This window comes from Heterocephalus glaber, unplaced genomic scaffold, assembly GCF_053883595.1.
Source record: "Heterocephalus glaber isolate CG9 unplaced genomic scaffold, H.glaber_assembly_v1.0 deba00001481, whole genome shotgun sequence".
In the NCBI taxonomy this organism is placed as follows: domain Eukaryota; kingdom Metazoa; phylum Chordata; class Mammalia; order Rodentia; family Bathyergidae; genus Heterocephalus; species Heterocephalus glaber.
This window is the reverse complement of record NW_028258317.1, coordinates 9,504,580-9,522,076: the sequence shown is the minus strand read 5'-3', so window position 1 is coordinate 9,522,076 and position 17,497 is coordinate 9,504,580. Positions and strand designations below refer to the sequence as shown.

Genomic DNA, 17,497 nt, shown 5'->3' with positions numbered 1-17,497 from the left:
TATGTCAGTTAATTTAGGATAGACTAATTTCATCTTCACAGCACATGTTTATTAGGGTCCGTCAAGGCCTGTGCACCATTAATTCACACACAAACTCTATGGAATGTCACCAGTTACTGCAGCAAAGCTTTAACTACTTTCACTTACATTTTATTGGCTAACTCAGATCACATCATCATGAACCCTAGGATACAGAGAAACACGAACTTATGTTCTGGAATGACAAGAAGAGTTCTGGAAATATTGATAGGCAACACAATGTAACATCTGTCTCAGGCTTTTTGTTTCTTGGTTTAGTTATGAACACAATATTGCTACCATCCTCACTCTTCTAGATTTTGCAATTCATTGAGGTATTCTGAATGCTTGATTACATGATCAATTGTTTGTGACTTTTTCAATGATATTGAAAGGAGGTATTATTACCTATATTCAGTTTATAGGATTTTAATTACCTCTACTTTTTATTGGGCCCAAAGATATTTCTGTTTTACATTATCTATTATATATTTTGGCCCTCATTTACTCTTGCACTTGCTACTTCTTACATCTCTAATACCTAGAAATTTGCCTGTGAAAAGTAGCATTAACCACATGTCTAGTTATATTATGGCTTATATCTAGATGTCCCTGCAGGGGACCATGATATTGATTATGTCCAAAGCAGGCTGTGAACAGTACCAGCTGTAAAGAGTTAACCCCACAATTGACTTGTTTATAGAAGTGAGTCCAGCTGAAGCGTACATGCCAAGGTCAAAATAATTCACACCCATATTCCATTCCCATAACTAAAACCTTCTTAACTAGAAGGACAATGTTCTAATTATAACCATATATTTTGTTCTTAATTCGAGAATGTTTTGTCTTGTCCTCTAGGAGCCTTGTTTAAATTAATTTCCATAGAAAATGCATAGACTGCACGTCTTTACACATAGTGCTATACTTTCATGTAGCTTGCCTTTAACCCAATTGATTACCAATAAAAATCAGTGGCTTGCACTGGCCAGTGCCTTTGTCAGTTACTGGCATTGGTTGTCTTGGTGCCCAGCTTTCTCTTTCTCTGAGTCCCCCGCCTCCCCAGGCCTCTGACGTAAACTGGGCAGGAGACTGGAGCCTTCTGCAGAAGTTTCCATTAACATTTCAGGGGTCCCCAGCATGTCCCCCCAAAGCTTCTTGGGCTCATAAGTTTGACTTGTGGAGGTGGCTGGATCATGGGTGCGTGATACTGAATTAATCCACTGATTGGTTTAGCATAGTTCTGTGTGTGGATGATCAATTTAATGAAGAGGAACATCCACCCTGGGTGTGAGTAGCCTGGATGGAATAAAATAGGAAAGAAGGAAGGCTCACTGCTTTTTGTTTGCCCAGCCATGAACCGTTGTGCCCCTCTGCCATACCACCTTGCCTTGGAACAAGTAGTCTAAGGACTGAAACCTCTAAAGCTTTGAGCTAAAATAAACCTTTCCTCCTTTAATTTGTTGGTGTCAGGTAATTTTGTTCTTGCAATAAGAAAACAATTGAAACAAGTTACAAATATCAATTGGTCTTGCATTTAATACTACTTTCATTTTTGTAATGTTTTTGGGGAATTAAAAGAAGAAAATATATATTACAACAAGAAGCAGTGTTAAACTTTGATTTTTTTAATCTCCTGTTTTGATATGATTTTCTTATTCTCTTAAAAATATATAACTATTGTAATTTAATCTATCCAGTTATACATTAACAATCATTACTTTTTCCTGGTAGGTACCAGAAGCTCTAAAAATGACAGTATCAAACCAATTGCTTTGGCTGGAAAGGGTAACCGGTCTTAAGACAATCAACAAGGACTGAGTAGCAGGAACCAAGCTTTACCTTGTATGTCAAGTACCGGAGTACCAGCACAAAATTTTTGTGTCAAATCCATGAAGTGCTAAATTCAATGAATTTCAAAGCAGATGAGTACCAAGGTATGACAACATTTTATTACCGTATATTTTCAAAACAAATTTTTGCAATTACATACTTTTAAAAACATGACTTATTGGAATATAATAATGGCCAAAGAAGTAAGACATTAATAATGATAGTGATATTTCTTAACCGAAAAGTGCTTCATTGTATGTTAACTCCTTTGGGCCTCATCACAATCTCATGAAAAAATTAGGGCAAGTGGTATTTTCTTGATTTTATACCCTCTGTCACTGGGGTTTAGAGATGTTGAATAATTTGCTCAAGGTCACAGTTTAGCTAGTTTTTTAAATCTTAGATTTTTGTTAGTTATGATCATGCCCTGCTTCCATTTTGTTATTGAAATGGACACGGGACAGCTTTTACTGATCAGATTAGTTTTATTTCTGCAATAGCAGAACAGAATTCAACTCACTGAATTAGCAAGGAACCAGAATTTTTCTTTGTACACTGTGAGGTACAGGGCAGGGATTATTAATAGGGGAGGAAATCAATTACTTCAATGTTTAAAGCACCTTGTAATTGTCATATTTCTGTCTTTACTCTAGTCAGGTGTGTAGCGCACTTTAATCATCTGCAGTTATTACACACTTGTTATCTCTGGACCATACTTTCCAAAAGGTTTAAAAAGGAGGAGGAAAAAAATCACTGCTTTAGGCTCAGTTTCTGTACTGTTTCTATTCATGAATGCCACTGCTTCAAATTCTCTAAGCTGTTAGATTCTGGAACTGCTTTCCTTTCAGGATTCTTTTGATCTATCCAGCCTTGCCTAAAACTATGGATTTATCCATTTCCTGCTCTCTTAACCTCAGAGTGCTGCCTTAAGACTTAACTTGCAGGGCTTGTTGGATTCCTGACTCATTGCTTTCTCTGACCTCACATTTATATTTGAATGCTCAAATCTGGTTGGAATTTAGATTCCTCAATTTGCCTCTTCCTGATGATCTCTGTTCCTATCAATGCTTTAATTAGGTCTTTCTATAGTTGTACTTATAGTTCTTCATTGTTCCCTTCTGGGATTATCTAAATTAGTTACCTGAGAATGAATATGAAATATGCAATAAAACTCAAAGTTATTTGAGTCAAGGGAGGTACCAGATAATCATTCTGGGGAAGAAACAATATTTTTGCCTTTTAGAGAATTAACTTTTCCATTGAGTTCTTGTCATGTTTGAATCTGAAAAATACATCTATTTATCAAAATTAAGAGTGAGGAAAAAAAAGTTAAGAGTGAGGTTTCAAAGCCTTTCCCACTTTCTAACCAATATTTGTAATAAGAGTGAGATCCCACAGAAGTTGCATAGGAGATGCAAAAGGCAAAGCAATACTTCAGCCCCACCAAATAGCAAGGGCAGCTTTTCTTTAAACTCAGTTTCCCAAATTTGGCTATGTTTTTTATTTGGAGGCTGAAGATATTGCTAAAGTAGTTTCACAAGCCCTATCTATTATATTTCATGGGAGTACTGTTTGGAAATCTGAATTTCTTTCTTTCTTTCTTTCTTTCTTTCTTTCTTTCTTTCTTTCTTTCTTTTTTTTTTTTTTGTACTGGGGATCGAACTCAGGACCTTGTGGTTGCAAGGCACGCGGCGGAGCCACTGAGGTAAATCCCCAGCCTGGAAATCTGAATTTTTAACAAATTCTCCAAATGACTCTGTGGCAATAGGGCAAAAGATTGATTTTTGGTAATCACTGTTCTTAAGCAGTTTTGGGGTAGCAATTGTGCAGATTATAATTGAGAGTAAGATAAATTTTGTAAGATACAATTGACAAAAACTCTGTATTTAACCCAGTCTGATAATAGAGAAATTGAAAGGAGACAAAGTATTCTCTGCAGTTATTATTCATCCCTCATAGAAGAAGTTGAGCAAATCTCCAAAATTGTTAGAGTTTGTAACTTGAAGGGAGAGGGTCAGAGAATCATCATGATGAAGTTAAAATAATAGAAAGACTAGAAGAGACGTATTTCCCTGACAATATGTAGCTAATGGTTGCACCACTTCCCTACAAAGTTGACTTCAAAAATTGTTAGACCCAAAGTGTTTTGGAGTTTATGATTATTGTATTTTCATTACATTTTTATAACATACTTTCTCTTGTATAGATTTCATTGTTTTTAGCTAATTGTGCCACTTCATCCTGAGTATCTTCTTTTTAAGAATGTAGAGTCTCAAAGGAACATATTCCTCAGCTATTTATATAGGTAGATAAGTCATTAATGAGTATATCCCAAGTGGCAGTTATAGTGAGGAATCTGATATTCTCAGTGGGAAATATCAAAAAGCATCATATCTTAAATTAAAATTCTAATTTAATAAGACTTGATTTATCTGGGTATGATTAGGTGTGACATTCAAAATACGCACCAACTACTATGGTAATAGAAATTAATGTATAAATAAAATTCATTTTAAATTCTTTACCAAGTTAAATATGTGTATATTAAATCATACAGCTATTTACATGACATAAATTATTCATACAATACACTAATTTAAATCAGTTATTGATTTGTTTATATGTGTGCATATTTGGAGAGCCTACATTTGGACTAGTGATAATAATGTTGCTGCTGTGCTTTTGCTTTGGGTGTCTTTTTTACTACATTGCACGTGTGAGTCTTTGGTGTCTCTAAAGTAGCTGATGAAACTAGTTCTAGGTATATCATCTATATCATTTAGAATGTAGTTCATCTGAATACATCGAGTGGCTTAAACAACCTAGGAATTTATTTTTCTTTTTTAGCTAAGAGAATCTGGAGGTAGGATGTTCAGGGACAGAATGTTCTTAGAAATTTAGGTATTTTTTCTTTTGATGTCCTGATATATTTGCCATTCTTTTTATGGTCCAAAATAGCTGTTCAAATTCTGGTCATATAATGTGTTAGTCACTGAGAAGGAGAAAAGAGGAAGGAAGACAGTTGTGGTGGCTTCCCTTAAAAAAAACTTTATGAAAGCCCCCACATAACATTTTTCCTTACATGTCTTTCTACAGCACATAACTCTACAGTCCTATGTAGAACTGGAGAGCAAGAGAGGCTGAAAAATGTAGTATTTAACCAAAATGCCAAGTTTATACCTCATTATCAAGATGATAGCTAAAGATTGGATACTGGAGACCACTTATATTCTGCCACATTATACTTTAATTCCTCTGGTTCCATAAGGATGGTGGAAACCTCACAAGGGCATAAAGAATCAGATGCAATATATGGAATGCCCATTCAAGCTGTTGTTAAAAGGTTTTTGGATTCTGGCTTACGAATTTTTAAAAATATATGCCAAGAACAGGTTTCTATGTAGGGGTTCTAAAAGTTCTGCACACAGTGGTCCTTTTCTCACCAGAAGTCTTGACAAGGACTTGGAAATATTCTCACTTGTACTTTGAAGGCTTTAGGGGTAGGAAATAGGGATTTGCTGTTCTAGATACTGCTGAGTATGTTTGATGTACTTGACAGAACTAAACTGAGACTAACATTGAGTATAGAGGTGCTGATCCAGACCCAAAACTCTGTTCTCATCCATATCCTTTTGTGAAGGTTTTATAAGAAAAACTATATTGTCCTTAAGATCTCCAGTCTGATGAGAAAAAAATCATGAAAAATCTCATATAAATGATCACAACAGACATTTTTAAAAAGCCTCCTGACTGAAGTGTTTTAATCCCTTCTATTGACTCTATTGGTAAGGAATGGATTCACATGGACATCTGAATATAAGACATCCAACAGTGGAGGATAAAAGTAGCTTATTAGTCATATATACTCATGGTTTGGGAGAGACGAATACTATATGTTATTCAGGGTCACTCATGAGTTGGACTTGGAAATAGAGTGAAAAACCAGAGGCTGCATCAGGCAGGCTTTGTAACATTACAAGGCTGCGATGTCCCTGAGATCCCATGGGAGGATATGATTGGCTTGTCTGAATATTTCTGAAGGTTGGCAGGAAATTGAAACTAAGTTATCAGGGATAAGCAGTAATTGTGCCTGGTGCCTTTGATAAGGAGGATTGTTTGGCTAGAAGACCTCATCTATGGTAGCAGGGTTGAAGGAGACCTTAGAGAGAGGTTGTTTGCAACATTTCTGGTTTTACCACATGTTGAGGCAGCACGTGAAGTGAGCCTTAAGATCTTACATCATATACTGATAATTTCATTTGGTTGGGGTTTTTTTTCTGCTCTACACTGGAGACATATTTAAACAGGGAGATTTAAATCTTTGTTATTTTTACCTCTGCTTGATCAAATAGAGTGAATAATCAGTGTTTGTCTAAATTTCCTTTACTTTTTCTTTTTGTACTGAGGATCGAACTCGGGTCTTTCTTCTTGCAAGGCAGGAGGTGGCAAATTTCCTTTACTTTTAAAAGTATACTACTATTGATGAGGAAAATCCAAGTTGTAGGTTTTATAGGCAGGACACTGCATCAGGTAAAGGTAGAACATTATATGGCATGTCAGCAGTAGTACAGCCCTTAACATGGTGTAATCAGGGACTTTTGTATGAAGTTTATGGCAAAGGAAAGGCAGTGGTTTGGATTACGGAAAGTGACAGAGCTATAGAACTAGCTCATAGGATGACTAGATAACTCAATTACAATATGCACAAAGGTATGGTGAACTCACACGTAATGTAGGATTGGCACTTACACACCTGGTGGTCATTATTAGTGACAGTTTCCATCATTAGTGGTTTCCAGACTCAGGTAGGTACCATGACAATGGATGATGAATCTAGTGGCTGTGGTTAAGGAGAAAAGTCCAGTTCCAAGTGGGGAGTCTTACAGATTCTTTTGCCAAGCATGGTGATGCATGCCTATAATCCCAGAACTTGGGAGGCTGAGGCAGGTGGATCACCATGAGTTTTTTTGTTTTTTTTTTTCTGTACCGGGGATCAAACTCAGGACCTTGCACTTGCCAGGCAGGCGCAGTGCCCAATGAGCTACATCCTTGGCTCTTACAGATTCTTCGTGTGGCATCAGGAGCACTGATATTTGCCCAATGAGAAACACCACAAAACTTAACCCTGGAGATTGAAGGATCCTATTAGGTACAAGACTAAAATGTTTGATGAGGGTTTGGGGTGTTCAAGTTTTATCAGAAACTAATTTTAAAAAATTGAATGTGTATTGCTTTCCCCACATTTTGGATTAGTTTTTATTATATCACTGTTGTAAAACATAATCTAACATGTTTTTCTTTTAGAATTTCACTTTTTAAAAATACCTGTCAATTATATGGGGAAAGTCTATACTTATTTGAAACACAAAAATTATATGAAAATAGAACTAATATGAAAATAAGTATTAATTGTTCTTTTGCATTAAACTATGTGCTAAAAATTTTGCACTCAAAACTGAACCACCCAAATATATAAAGCAAATATTATTAGAGCTAAAGTGAGAGACAGACTCCAATACAGTAACTGGGACTTCAGTGCCCCACTTTCTTCCCTTGACAGATCACCAGGGCAGAAAATCAACAAAGATACATCAGAATGGATCCACACTGTAAAGCAAATAGACGTAAGAGACATTTACAGAACATTCATCCAACAGCAACAGACTACACAGTCTGCTTATTAGCACATAGAACGCTATTCAAGAAAGATCATGTGGTAAGCCACAAATAAATTCTTAGTAAATTTAAAAATTGAAGTAATTTCATGTATGTTCTTAGATTGTAATGGAATAAAACTAGACATCAACAGAAACAACAGTGGGAAATATACAAACACCTGGACATTGAAAAACAAATTCTTAAAAATCCAATGAGTTCTTGAAAAATTAAAATATAAACCAAAAATGTCTTGGAACAAATGAAAATGAAGACACAACATATCAAAATCTGTGGAATCCAGAAAAATGATATTAATTGGGGAATTTATAGCAAAAAATACATACACCAAAAAGCTAAGAAGATTTAAAATAAGAACTCAATTATGGGGCCAGGGATTAGCTCGGTGGTTCCGCCTCCTGCCTTGCAACCCCAAGGTCCTGAGCTCAATCCAAGGTACAAAAAAAAAAAAAAAAAAAGAACCCAGTCATGCAACTCAAGGACTTTGAAAAGCAAAAAGAAACCAAAGCCAAAATTAGTGAAAGGAAAGAAATAATAAAGATCAGAGCAGAAATAAAGACAATCAAAACTAACAAAATGCAAAAGATCAATTAAAGAATTGCTTTTACACATATGTAAATACCGAATAGTTTCTCTCGTGTGAGAAACTGAGTGTAAATGAGGATCAAATTGTACAATAGATAATGTGAAATAGGGAGAAAAGGTCCAAAGGGGAAGGGGAAGGGGAACTGGTAGGGGGTAGGGGAAAGGAACAAAGGGAAAAGAAAAAAATATCACAAAAGGAAAAAAATGGAAACAAAGTCTTTGTAAATGGGGAGGGGTAGAGGGGTGGAAGGGAGGGCAGACAAATGGGGAGAAACATAAGAACCAAGATATATCATGTAAAGGTACAAATTCCCAATGATGAATGTCATCATATTGTATACCTAAAATGTACCAATAAACTTAATGAACAAAAAAGTGTTGTCTTTTACAGAATAAAAATAAAATTGGCAAATTTGTAGCTACAGTAATATAGATAATAGAGAAGACCCAAATAAATAAAATCAGAGATGAAAAAAGGGACACTGCAACTTGTCCCACAAAAATACAAGGGATAATAAGAAACTACTATGAACAATTATATGCTAACAAATTGAAAACTCTAGAAGAAATGGATAAATTCCTAGATACAAACTAAATTAGACATTTTGTCTCCAGAACTGTTGAGAAATTAATTTTTGTTGTTTTAGAAATGAAATAGAAAAATCTAAACCGATCAACAATGAGTAAGATTAAAGTAGTAATTAAAAGTCTATAATCAAAGAAAATTCTAGGACTTGATGGATTTATAACTGAATTCTACAAAACTTTTAAAGAACTAATTTTAATTCTTCCCAAAGTATCTCAAAAATTAAAAGGAACGAACTCTACTAAACAGTTTTTATGAGAGCAGAATTACACTGACACCAAAATCACAAAAAATTCAATAATAAAGGAAACCACAGACCAATATCCCTGATGGAAAGTTGGTAAAATTCTTAACAAAATACTAGTGAGCTGAATCCAATAACACATGAAAAAGATTATACCTTCCAAAGTGGAAATTTATTTTGGGTTCATGGATAGGAAAAATTAATATTGTCAACATGACCATACTACTCAATCAGTCTATAGCTTCAATGCAATCTCCATCAAATATGAAAAGAAAAATAATCTAATTACTTTTTGGTCACGATTAATAACATTTTTAAGGATATACTGTTATCTTGCACATGACATACAATTCTATAATTTATATTTTACAAAGTTCTTAAAAACTTCTAGAACATACAGATCTCATAAAATATATGTGCCATGATTTAAATCATTTTCCATTCACATTATTTCAATTTTATGTAAGTTTATATAAATATTTATGAATAGATTAATCAAATGGAAGATAGTACGTTAATGCTATTATTATGTGTTGCCGAAGTGCTATCGTACAGCACTTTAACTATCAGCCATTGTCTAAAAATGTGTTTCACTATGTGCTTGGCATTATTATTATAATTTTTAATATTTACTAATTTACCATTTAAAACTATGTATCATTAATTTGAATTTATTTTGTTGAATATTTATTCATAGGCTTTCTGATTTATTGACTTTTTTCACTTCAAATTGTTTTTGATCTCCTGTACATTTACCTAATATAATCTATGTGTTTGTAATTTGTATCAATTCTACCTGTTGGCTATTCATTTTGTAAGAATATTCTTTCACTGGACTTGCCTTAAACATGTTCCTTAAATAGATATGTAAGGGCTCTTCAGTGGGATATCTTATGTATGTAAACATGTGAATTTATTTTTCATTTAAAAAGTTTACAAGTTTTCTCAGGTGATAGAATTTTATTGTGCAGAGATGTAGATAGTTCTTATCAAGAAATAAGTAGAAACCAAGACTGGGAACTGGGCAAAAGCCTCATCTAGTTGGAAGAAACATCTGGGTAATTAATTAGTACTGATGCCTAGGGCTAGTATTAAAAGTTATGGCTTCCATCTCAGGGTAGATTATTTCATTTGAGAATTGGAGGGACCTCTGAAGATTTTGGATAAAAAGTACCATGATAAAAATGACTTTTTAGAAAGGTTAATATGTTGCTGTAAATAGGATCAATTGGACGCAGGAATGAATGAGAGGGGAGTGAAATGTTGTATCTGTATACAATATTGCTATAACAAGTTATCAAAAATTAGTAACTTCAAATAACACAAATTTGTATATAACAGTTTTGTAGGTCCAAAGTCTGAAATGGATTTCCTGGGCTGAAATTAGGATGTGTGCTGGATTGTATTTTTTTATGTAGGCTCTGGAGTGAATCTCTTTCCTTGCCTTTTCATCTTGTAGAAGCCCACTGTGTTCCTTGGTCAGTGACCCTCTTTCTTCATCTTCAAATTGAGCAGCTTGAAATCCTAAGATTTTTCTACAACCCTGCTTCCATCATCATCATATTTCTCTCTCTGACTTTAAACTTCCTATCACCCTCTTATAAGGACTTCTGTGATTACACTGGGCCCAGCTGGAAAATCCAGGATAAACTCTACATGTTGAGATGCTGTTACATCACATCTGCAACATCTCTTTGCTATGTAAAGTATTATATTTACAAATCCTGGAGATCTGGGTGTGAATTTCTCAGTGGGGTGTTATTCTGCCTAACATACAAGGATATGACATCAATTCATACACAAATTAATGAAGAAATCAAGTACAGTGATGTTTGAGGTTGACACCCTGTGCCTCCCTCTATAACTAATCAGACAAAAACATCTGTTGTCTCTTCCTATGCATGATCCCTTGAAGCTATTTATTTCTTGCTTTTCATTCCAGCTGGACCATTCCTGAATTTAGCATTTGTGCTTTTGCTAAAACTATTCACTTCATCTAAAAATGTTTTCTTATATCTTTTTTTTGCTATTTGGATTTTGTTTATTCATTGCTAAATTGCATTTTATCTTGTGATTAAACTCAGATGAATCACATTTAGGCTTTCTTCTCTGTTCTATAAGACTTCTGTTGAATTGTTACTGTTTTGTCATTTTTCAGAGTGTTAGACTTTTTCACAAACCTGGCAGGTGATTGGACTGAGTTTCATTACAAATCACACCAGAAATTAGTCTAGATGGCCAATTTTACCATAGAAAAATAAAACTTTAGCAAACATATTTCCAAGTCATACACTTATACAGAATATAAGCTCTGAATCATTTAAAAATTGTTCCCTGTCCTTTTTCTTTCATCCAGTCTACAAACCATTTCCACTGAAAGTAAAACAAAGACCCCTCCAGGACAGAGAATGATGTTTCTTTATTGTAGAAAGAAATGTCTAAAGATCAAAACTCTCACGATGAAGTCACCAAGTTATTAGATAGCAATATAACAATACTTGAAGCCCAGATTCATAAATCATTTCTCTAACAAAAAGCTTACTATTACAACACACTGCCTGAAGTCTAAATCACTGAAAATTAAATCTTCATATATCTATCAAGAAATTGCTTCCTTCAAAGCTTTATGAAGAAAAATGAATTTATGATAATCCTTATTTTTTTACTAGCAATCATTTGTGCTGACATTTTAAAAATATAAGATGTGGTATAAAACATGTGGAGGGGAAACACAAACACACTTTTATTTACTTTTCAGTGAGCACATGCTCTAGGATGGAACTATTGAAAGCAGAAATTTGATAACATCCTTCTTCCCTTGGGACAACAATCCAGTAATAAATCCAGTATTTGTCCTTGAAATAGGAGCATTTTGTTAGACTAAACAAAAGGGATATTTAGGGATAGGGGAACTGTTTGGCCTTCCTTAGCTGACCCTGAAAAACCAATGGTGTCCAGATCCCTTGTCAGTCTGCTCCATTCCACAGAACACAGTTTAATAGGTGATCAGAACATGAGTCTACTGGGTGGTAGACACATGGACTTATGGACCATATTCTTCCAAATAATAAAGAGATTTTACTAGATCTAATTCCATAATCCTGGAAATTTGGGATCTGACTTGTAAAATTTCTAGTGTAAGGTAGCGTAGGGCCAAACCTTTAATCACAAAATGCATGAGAAGAGGGTGATAAAGTCAATTTTGGGGTGAATGTGGAGATTTTGGAAAGTGTTAGGTTTTGCATTCTCTTTGTAAAAACAAAATTAAAAGGCAATAAACAGTTTAAAGAAGTGAGTATATGAGAATATTCATAATTCTTGGCAAGGGTTTTCCAGGATGTATGTGTGATCATTAAAAGATCATCAGGTGAGTGACTAGTGACATCTGATACAGTGCTACAATTATCTTTTTATAATATCCTTTTTCATTTTCTCTTAGTCTGAAATACAGAAAATTCCCTGTGATTTGGTTTTAGGCACAAAATAAAAAGGGAATTACATAATAGAATATAATTGTCATACATTCAGAGTGTGCCTGTGTGTGTTAGACTCTGAAATGTGATTTTTGCATTACATTACCATGTTCTACTTTTCAGAGAAAGGACAGATTTCATAGTGTGTCACTGTGAATGTCCCAATAATACAGAGTTCAAAAGTACAAATATTATAGTCAGAAGCAGTAGGTCACTTAGAAGTGTATTTGGGAAATCCTTTAAGATTGTACCTATCTACAACTCTGCCTGCGAGGAATTATAACCATATGTTCCGTCGTATCCCTTAAAAGACCACTTCATCATAAATAGAGGAACAATTGTTCTGATATAGAATGATTGCACTTTAGTACTCAATGTGAAAGCAAGAATGAACAGGCAAGAAACTAGTAAATCTTCCAGAGGATAATGCTTTATTACTCCAAATACTTACCCTAGGCTAACTTCACCCTAAATTACTACAGTGAATGACCACAGAAAGTGAAAGGGAACAAAAACTTAACTGAACATTTTGAGATATATATGGCTAACATGATACTTTAACTGACGAGACTTAAGTATGATGAAGTGTAATTGTGCTAGCTTCAACAACTTTGTATCCACAAATCCTACTCAGGAAATTGCAGATCCACCATACAAAGTGAAAATAGATGGCAACTCAAATGTGCTAAATATAGAAAGATGATAATAAAGGGACAATTATGGCAAGGGATGGAAAATTGAAGGGACTTTGGCAAACTCGATTGTGCTAAGAAGTAACTCTGGATGTCAATAAAAACTAGTGTCTTTACAAAGTGTGGTCAAGAAATGTTAAATGATGTTGTCAAGGTTGTGCCATCCAACGGAAAGGCAAGTGTGTAAAAACATTAATGTGTTTTCATCCACCTTATTCACTGGATCTGGCACTATGTGACTTGCAGCTTTTCCCCTAAGTCAAAGTGATTAAGAAAGGTGGGCCGGGGATTTAGCTCAGTGGGGCCGCTGCCTGCCTCCCAAGTGCAAGGTCCCAAGTTCAATCCCCGGTACCAAAAAAAAAAAAGACTAACAAAGGTAAATATTTTCAATTGATTCAGAACACTGTGGCAGCTGCAACAGCACAACTGAAAACACTCAAAAGAGGATTTCCAGAATTGCAATTACAATGAGATAAGTATGTTTCAAGTATCTTAGTGAGGTTAATGACAATACATCTTTTATTGTAATAAAGTTAAATATTTAAACATTCCTGTATTTGTTGATCATACTTCATACTTCTAAAAAAGAGATGAGATAAATGCACAAGGAATGATCACTTTCTCCCTGTGGAAAACTAGGCTAGAACACATGGTTTCAAGCTTTCAACCACAGCACCCCTCTCCAAATCCAAACTGGTTCTCATTGTCTTCTGGCTGAGCTTAGGAAAGGACAGGAGAAAGAAACTCAATAGGATCTGTTTGGAGAATGAAAGCCATAGTGAGCCTTACTTTCCTGTCAATAGGAATGGGGAGAGGCCTTCTAATACAGCTACTTCATCCACTAGCAATGGAAGTACAATTGTTCTATTTGTAACTAACTGAAAAAATTAATGATAATTCTTTCTAATGTGCTCAGGCTGGAGCAAGGAAGAAAGAGTTTAAGGATGCTTGAGTTTACTCTCATCCTTACTGGCATACAGTTTTGGTTTTTTTTTGGTACCGGGGATCGAACTCAGGTCCTTATGCTTGCGAGGCAGGTGGCGGAACCACTGAGCTAAATACCCGGCCCCATACAGTTCTTGATTAAAAATAAATGCAGTCATAAATTCCAATTAAATATTACCATAGCCACAGAAATGTACATTCACAACTACATGTAGAATTAGCGATATTTGAGTGACAACTTGCCAGATCTCTAGAGAAATTTCCAGTTACTCTTCTAACAGTGGAGATTGAGGGCACTATGGTATAAATCAGACAAAAAGGAAGAGAATAATTTTCATCTTTATCCATCAAATGCATCTATCACAAAGATATAAAATCTTAATCACACAAATGTCAGAGGCAGCTGGAATGTGACTTTTTCTGATTAACCCTTCTTTTTATACCCATTCAAGGTTTAAAATGCTTAGTTTTTAAAGTTGTCTAAGAGAAATATAATATGGATGCTGTATCTCATTTTGGAACCTGAAGATATTAGTGAGAAGAGTGGCCATGTGTAGGTTGCCCTTTGTTAGACCTGTTTTTGATTTTTAGATTTTATTTTCCCCACTGATTGGCAAGAATATGTGTCCATTTGCATATTTGGCTGACCAACTATGAGGACAGTATTACCTTCCCTGATTCAGCAGAGACACTAGATAAGTGATGATCAAGTACTAGAAAATGCATAAAGGAATATTAGACAGTGTATAGAGCCTCTGACATTTCAAGATTAATATATCAAATGAAAATTATAAGAGTGTAGAGGTAGCTGTTAAGTAAATCATAAAGAATAGTAGCCCTTTTCCTCTAATTATGGGTAGATATTATGCCCTGGTTTTATACACAAGCAAATAGAAAACCATGTATGGAAAACATAATATCTATGAAATTATGAAAAGATTTTGTGGCCTAACAGAATATTTAAATGCATGTGCCAACATGACAATAATGCATTGTAGTACATGGGAGAACATTTTGAAAACCTGTGTTTTATAATTTCAATAATTCAAGATATGAATGCAATGGACAGTACAAAGAGTAGAACAAGAAAGTAAGACAAAAGACCTAGATGAAAATAGAGCCAGATGAGGCAAGTAAATATTAGGTTGATGCTGAAAACTGCTGTTGAGGATTAAATATGCATTAGAAATAATAAAGATAAAAACTGACACTTCAAAAAGGGAATCAGTGATGTGAGACATAAATAAGGGAAGCTTTTCTAGAGTACAGGGTGAAAGGATTATAATATTAAGAAGGTGAGAGTGAAGATGAAAAATAAAATATTAAGGAGACTCAACACAACAGATAAATGAACAGATCAGAAAAATGGTAAAAAAATCAGTTATCAAAGTTGTGTTTATATAAAACTTTCCTAAAATGAAGAAAGTGTTGAGTCTGCAGAATGAAGGGTCTCACTGAGAAGCAGGCACATTAATGAAATGAAGCCAATATTTAGACACATCCTGCTGAGATATCTGAAATTCAAAGGATAAATAAGAAATATCCTACGAACATGAAAGTAAGGAAAATCAGATTATTTGTGCAGAAAAAATATCATTGCGTCTAGGATGTCTCCGTTTCTAGATCATGATTTTGGCAGCAACATTTGAAGTGGCAAGGGAGATAATGACAGTGTTATGACTAAAGATTCCACATAGAGGCATATTGCCTTTCTTGTGCACTGTCAACAAAAATACATTCTACAATATACACAACTCATAAGATGTACCACACAAGTTCCATTCCTGGTGTTATTACCCAGAGATATTCTCTGACAAAGAGATGAGTCATAATAAAAACACCCCTTGAGGTTGTTGAAGTTGTATTATAGAAGCATTGGCAATGAGTAGCAAGATCAATTAAGTGAAACATATAAGTAATTATAATTACTATAAACATAGTCAACATATAAATCTCAAAACAAATTTCATAAAGATTAATAATATAAACTGTTAAAACAATAAAATCTGGATATAAAATTTTACATTTGGCAGTGAATAAAGAAAGTGGGTAGGACTGGAAAGATAAACATTAATACAGTACTGATTTTAAAAATATGAACCTGATGATGGTGTAAAGTTAACTTATTTATATTTTTAAAAACACAATCATTTCAAGTATAATTGTTCACAATACTAGATATTTCTAGTTTTATGTCTCATTTCTGCTGTATATTTCTCTAGTTTTTTGCTAAAGCAAACACAAAATATGCTGCTGAAAGCAACCAGCAAGCTCTGCATTCCAGAACTCCTAGTTACCAACATTGGCTCATTCTTGCCTTTGTTGTTAGGCTAGTTAGTCTCTTACAATTATCACTGGCAAAGCTGTTTCTGGCTAGAAGGATCCAGAGCAAATTCCTGAGGCTTGATTTCCTAGGAAGTCAAAGGCTTTCAGATGCAGTGAGGTTATAGACCACTCTGTGCAGTAAAAATATTCCCTTTGATTGCTAACTAGTTTTTTGAGTTAGCAAGTGCCAATGTCATCTCAAGAATAAAACTCTATTCTATCACATTCATACTTGTTGGTCATTTTAGAACCATATTATAGTCATTGTTACCGTGGTCTGTGAATGACACAGTCCTAATTAAGAACCAGTCCGTACCTTAAAAGCTGAGGAAGAAAACTCAGACTGGTCCCCATGGCAGTTTTGTAATGGAGGCAGGTTGCCTTCCTGTTTCCAGACTTGTCTCATAGCTGCTGCCCACTTAGGGTTTGTACTGTGCTTCCTTTCCATCTATGCCAGTTATGGCTTCTCCAGTTATGGTCATTGTTGTCTACTCTGAACACAGACTCTAAAGTCACCCAACTTTTTTCTTTCATTGACTATATAGTTTTGCATGTCCCTTCGCTATTCAGATTGCTATAGTTGGTGCCACTTTAACATGCAAACTATAAGGACTGTCCTGGCCATAAATTTTAGAGTTAACTGTGCTTGTATACAGGAAGAACTATAGCAGTTGTGTCTTCAAAACTGTCCTACTTATTCTTTTTTATTTATTTATTTTTGGTACTGCACATTGAACTTGGGATCTTGCACTTGCAAGGCAGGAGCCGGAACCACTGAGCTAAATCCCGGGCCCTGTCCTACTTCTTTTTTTTTTCTTTTCTTTTTCTTTTTGTTTTTGGTACCAGGGATCGAACTCAGGTCCTTGTGCTTGCGCAGCAGGTGGTGAAACCACTAAGCTAAATCCCCAGTCCTGTCCTACTTATTCTTAATATGACCCTTGTATATCCTCAAGATCTCTTGCCTGATATTTTAGTCAGTTTTTTTGTCCCTAGAGCACAATACCCAACACCTACAAATTAAAGGAGGAGAGGTTATATTGGCTCATGTTTCAGCTTTCCATTCCATGATGGACAGGCTTAAACACAGAAACAGTATGGTAGAAGGGCCTAGGCAGAGGAAAGT

At 34.8% G+C, this 17,497-nt stretch overlaps 1 long non-coding RNA gene across 1 annotated transcript in view; it reads left to right on the top strand.

Moving 5' to 3' along the window:
• The window catches only part of LOC110349978 (uncharacterized), a 259,222-nt gene that overhangs the window by 118,634 nt on the left and 123,091 nt on the right, over window positions 1–17,497 (top strand). The window contains exon 6 of the long non-coding RNA XR_002396213.2: window positions 1,750–1,952. This is a non-coding gene — a long non-coding RNA (uncharacterized LOC110349978). The remainder of the gene's footprint in view (window positions 1–1,749; window positions 1,953–17,497) is intronic.